The sequence below is a fragment of the Syngnathoides biaculeatus genome, chromosome 19 (assembly GCF_019802595.1).
Source record: "Syngnathoides biaculeatus isolate LvHL_M chromosome 19, ASM1980259v1, whole genome shotgun sequence".
Lineage (NCBI taxonomy): Eukaryota > Metazoa > Chordata > Actinopteri > Syngnathiformes > Syngnathidae > Syngnathoides > Syngnathoides biaculeatus.
In genome coordinates this window covers 8093034-8098611 of record NC_084658.1, presented here as the reverse complement: position 1 = coordinate 8098611, position 5578 = coordinate 8093034, and the positions used below count along the sequence as shown (strand labels likewise).

The window sequence follows — 5578 nt, the reverse complement described above, 5'->3', positions numbered from 1 at the left end:
ACGTCTCATTCATTTATACGAGACGTGTATTAAAAATCAAATTTAGGGCATATCTTCGTCCAAACACAGTCTGGTTAAGCTTCTGGCCGCGAGCCAGCAAGAAATCAATACGTTTGTGCAGTCCGATCATCGCTAAATATCGCTCAACAAAGAATAAGTGTGTCAATCGTTCACACGTAGCGGTGTTATGCTAGCAGAGAACGTCTCATTCATTTATACGAGACGTGTATTAAAAATCAAATTTAGGGCATATCTTCGTGCAAACACAGTCTGGTTAAGCTTCTGGCCGCGAGCCAGCAAGAAATCAATACGTTTGTGCAGTCTGATCATCGCTAAATATCGCTCAACAAAGAATAAGTGTGTCAATCGTTCACACGCAGCAGTGTTATGCTAGCGAAGAACTTCGAATTCATTTATACGAGACATGTATTGAAAATCAAATATTGGGCATACCTTCGTGCAAACATGTGTTCCGGTTGATATTAGATGGATTTAGTTGATGATGCGGTCTTGCACAAAGTTTGACCCATCAAAGGCATTTTTCGTACTGGGTCTTCGGTTTTGGAAAGGGTACGAATCGAATTCCACCAACTAGCCTTTCAGGATACCTGTCGTCACTATTACAAAGTCCGTGACTACACCTCTTAACCATATTTTTTGTTAAATAACCCAAATACGCGATAAAACGCTAACAAAACCTATACTGGACCATTCAATGTTGTCTGAGAAAATGGCGGGAGCAAAAACGGGCTTTGGTTTATGCAGATCTCTGGCCTCTGATTGGTCAGTGACGCGGATTGCGCAATATCCATGGAGGGGTCAATTTGTAAAGAAACTGTGCTGCACCCGACCACAAGCAGCAGCAAGACACTTCGCTACTGGATTTACATTGATGGAGATATTCTACCCTGAAGTCCCCCACTCACCGAGAAACTGACTGTGACAACGGAACTTTTCTCATTTTGCAGGAGAGTGATTCTAATTATTATGGTTATCTTGCTGATTTATTGACAATGATTACTTATTACTTTTTTTCAGAAATAGTGGTTTTCCTCCGATACTTTTTTTCAAAATATCCCTCAAATCTTTCAATATTTGACTAAAGACGATAAATAACATTCCTTTATACTAACATGCAAATGGACACAAGATCAAGCGCTACTTTTTGAATCTTCTACCAATCTCTTAATTTCCCTTTCTGAGATGTTTTTGTGGGAGAGGAAGCCCGGTTTCATAGGTTCAGCCATTTTAAAAATGGGAGTTGACCCAGTTGTTGCACTGACAATTCAGGAAAATTGTCTTTCAAATTTAAAAATAACCTTAATCCGTACCATCTTTGTTCGATTTATTTTGGCACGTAAAAAAACAACAACAAAAAGACGAAAATGTTGCTAGCCCAGTTTAGCTGTAAGTGGCTCAACTAGTCCTCCTCCGTTTGGGGGGAGGGGGGGGGTGTTCTTTTAAGTCACAAGGGAGAAATTTATTGAATGTTGCATTTTAGCAGTAGTCGCCCAAGAGACGCCTCATATGCTGCAACGCCATGTTGGAGGAGTATATGAGGTGTAAACACACATGGAAACTGTTAACACTTACATATGGGTGTACACCTCCCACCTTATGTGCAGCCATTTTTCTTTTGACCTGACCTGAATGTAACTGAAAGATACAGTTACATTAGAGGCTAGTACTGGGGTACTCTCTTCTTTCTCGTAAAACAGAAAATTACATCTTGTGTAACCTTAGTCCAAAACTGTGTTGGCCTGATTTTCATCCTCTTGCAGAGGGTTCCCTAGTTTCTTTAAAAACCTTTTCAAACTGAAAAATAAAAATGCTAATCCGTGATCACCAATGATTTTGCATCTTGGTTAAATTTTATGCAAATCTAATCATCTTCATCTAATGCAGATAAATAATTTAGTGCAAGGCTACTGACCACCATAAGGCTTCACATACGGAGATTCCTGAAGTTTTTCCACAAAATGATACAAGAAATTTTATGCTAATTTGCTTTGTTGATAATGGGTGCATCGCTCATCCTCATAGATTGATTTATTAAAATTGCAGGATTTTTGGTGGGCTAGACTAAGTCGAAGTTGTTATGTTCCTGAGTACTGTGAGTACTCATTTGTTCTTGCAATCCCCCCCCCCCACCCAGATTTCAAAACATCATTCACAAATCTCCACACTAATTTGTTACGATCGTTCGATTCTATTGAGGCCTTCGTGTGAAGTATCTGCGGCGTAAATAATATCACAAATACTCTCGGGCTGTTTACCCATTCCCGGGTACAAACAAACAAAGATTTCAGGGAAATAAACACAGCGTGTCATTCCTGGGAAAAGAAAAAGTACATATTCTTCTACGTCAAAATTGCACAACTCCAGAAACAAATCTTCCCCTGCTTAAAAAGACTACCAACAAAAGAGGATATGCTCTAAATATTTACCAAATTCACTTCCTTCCAATGGATAAAAGTGCCTCTTCAGTGAATGTTCTTATTTACCGCATCCCACTGTTAACACTGAGATATAAATTATGCAGCAAGACGTTGGGAATGTTACAGCATCACAGGGCCTCTTCAAGCAAAGGTTTTCAAATTATTTCAACACAAAGATATCTAATACAACCTGCGTGTGGCTACCTATCTCGCTAGCTAGGTAGATAGCTAGCAGCAAGTGTGCTGGCATCCATTTTAGCTGATTTCAGGTAAGAGGTGCACTCACATAGACACCACGGGCAATTTAAAGTCTTCAGTTAACCTATCATTCAGGTTTTTGGGAGGTGTGAGAAAACTGGAAGGTGTGGAGACAACCCACATAGGTACAGGGAGGTAATGAAAGCTCCACACAAGTAGGGCCAGGATTTAAGCCCCAGTCCTCAGATCTATGAGGCAGATGCTCTAACCAGTCACCCACCTTTCTACCCTTCGTAATTTACATTTTCAACACTTTTCTGTTGTTGTTACTACTACTTAGCGATTAATATCTCCCATGGCAACCGAGACACTGTACACTTGATAAACAAGGCTCGGGAGCAGGATGAAAGGCATAAGGAGGAGTGGTGACCTCCCAATGCTTGTGTGTATGTTGGAGACCAATCATAATAGCTTTCACAAAGTCATTTTGCTTGGAAAAAGGCCAGTGGCTTTCTATTGGAACGGAGATGTGCACCCTGAATTGACAGCCTACCCTTGGGACTGGATACTTGCTTCTTTACTCTGATGTGCGTTCATTGTGCCAGTAGATCCCAGGGATTACTGGGCCCGGAGCAAAAAGGCTCTCCCTGTCATACCTCAAGCAACATTTTGCGACAATTGGCATTTACACCACCATTTGTTTACGAGGATTACTTCCGAACCTTAAATGCAGTCCATTTGAAGGTAGTGTTACATCCATCCTGGTATTAATATGCTGAGGCACTTTTCTGATAACACTGCACCCCATATAAAGTATTTAAATGGGACAACATTAACAGAAATTACACATAATGATGCAAACTGAGGTTAAATTTTCACCCGGAAATTCCATAAACATAAAAGTTCATTTGCAGCAATTCTAAATTAATGTTATTGTAAATGTAAAATGTTTACAAGTGAACACACAATATACACTGTATATACTGTGTGAGGCAGTCACATTTTAAACGTAAACGCGTCTTCGGAATTTGTCCGTTTTTGCGACGGAACAGATTAGTTGCGTTCATTTCAAAAAGAGCAGTTTGACTAAACGGAGCGGAAAACACTAAGAATACAAGTTTTCATTGAAAGCTTTGAGGAGGTTGAGTATGGTTTGAGTTAAAATTGCTGTGATTCATTGCCACATGTATTTTTATGCCATGGTCCTGCCTTGCTAATTTTTCATCTAAAGAGGTCAGAGGTTCGCAACAGATCCTATTTCCAAGAGCAGGGATGATGACAGCCGAGTATTTACGAGTCCCCGTTATCTCCTGCAGTGCAACTCGGATCAATTTGACTTAAAGTACTGCACAGACTAAATAGTAAGGCCCGACTGTGTTTCTACATATTTTACAACCCCCTCTTCATCTGGTGTTTATTCTGGCTTTGTCAAGTGAAGCCATACTACATGTTGACGTGTTTTGCCAGAGAAGACACATTACTTTATGCTGTCAAAGGAGTTTAGATGTGATAAAAGCAAACAACACACTAAAATTCCCTTCTCCTGACAAACTGAATGGATCTATTTGTTTACGTTCAAGCCTCCGCATAGTGCCACAGCAACCACAAGCACAGTAAAATGCCTGGGGGCATGTAAAATCACATCTATAGGAACTCCTGTATGTAAGGGAATGTTGGGTAATTACTCTTTTGCTGGAGTTGTTTATGACATTTCCTTGGGAATGTTTTGGGGAAAATGTCTCTGCAGCCATGAGAAATTGGGAAGGGTACTCGATATTACACTGTCTAGTGACAGATAACTAGAGCAAAATGCGTGGAAAATAAACACAAATTAGACATGTTTTATTAGTCGAAGTTAAAGTTTGTATGGTACATGTGGACTTGTGGTGAATGTGTATTTCCCTGGGAAATTACAAAGAAGACAGATAACGGCATCATTTAAATCTCTGTCAGGACAAGCCTGGCTCCCTGCGGGAACTACCGGATACGTGTTAACGTGATCCACTGATCCTACAAGCACAGCACGCCACAAGTCATGATGTCATATACACAAGTTACTCCCACTCACTGTACTGTATTCCTGCAATTGACATACTGTACATGCACATTTTTATTTATTCTCCTATAGACTGTGGATGTATCTACATTCACGATGCAAATTCCGTTCGTACAATTTACAAATAGGTATGACATGCTTTGCATGAATCAATAATATGACAGGTTGTGGTAAAGAATAACACCATTGCAAAATTGACGGACATTATCAAGGCTTAACAGTATGATTCATGGTGTTGACCCCTGATGGGGAAAGCTGAAAATCGAAATCACGTTTATTATATTGTGCGTCTACATTTCAAGAGACACGTACTATGTATGCGTTTAGTAACATATATGCGACATACTGAACACATACTGAATGACCACGTGTACTTTTTCAAAATGGGAAACATTTGTTTTTATGTTAAGCACAATTTGTGCTCAGAACAATGAGTTGTGCAGCCTTGTTAGCGCAGTAGGCAGCGTGTCAGTCTCATAATCTGAAGGTCGTGAGGTCGATCCTCACACGGGGCAGCTACAACTATGGAGAATAGCAGAATCTCATCTTTATGGACCAGAGGATCCAGTCCTGTTGCTGGTGAAGAAAAAATTCCAACTACATGCTAGTGTGTTTCCTCACGACTCCTGATTTATGTATTTTAATCATCATTGTGTGCTTTCATTTAAAAAGTGTGCCAACCGTTTATAATAATTTACATTTATTGGCAAGAAACATGAATCAGTCAATTTCCAATCCTACATGTCCTCATAAGGATCATGATTGAGCTGGAGCCTATCCCAGCTGACTTTAAGAGAGGTACTATTTACCCTGGTCTGGTCGCCAGGTAATAGCAGGGCAGCTAAGATCTCCTCGCAAATATAAATGTAAAAACGTAAAACTAACC

General features: G+C 40.0%; 1 non-coding gene across 1 annotated transcript; it reads left to right on the top strand.

Annotated features, from left to right (window-relative positions):
• The first annotated feature begins 5134 nt into the window (after positions 1-5134).
• trnam-cau (transfer RNA methionine (anticodon CAU)) lies at positions 5135-5207 on the top strand. Its single transcript has one exon. It is a non-coding gene; the product is annotated as a tRNA-Met (tRNA).
• Positions 5208-5578: the final 371 nt, after the last annotated feature.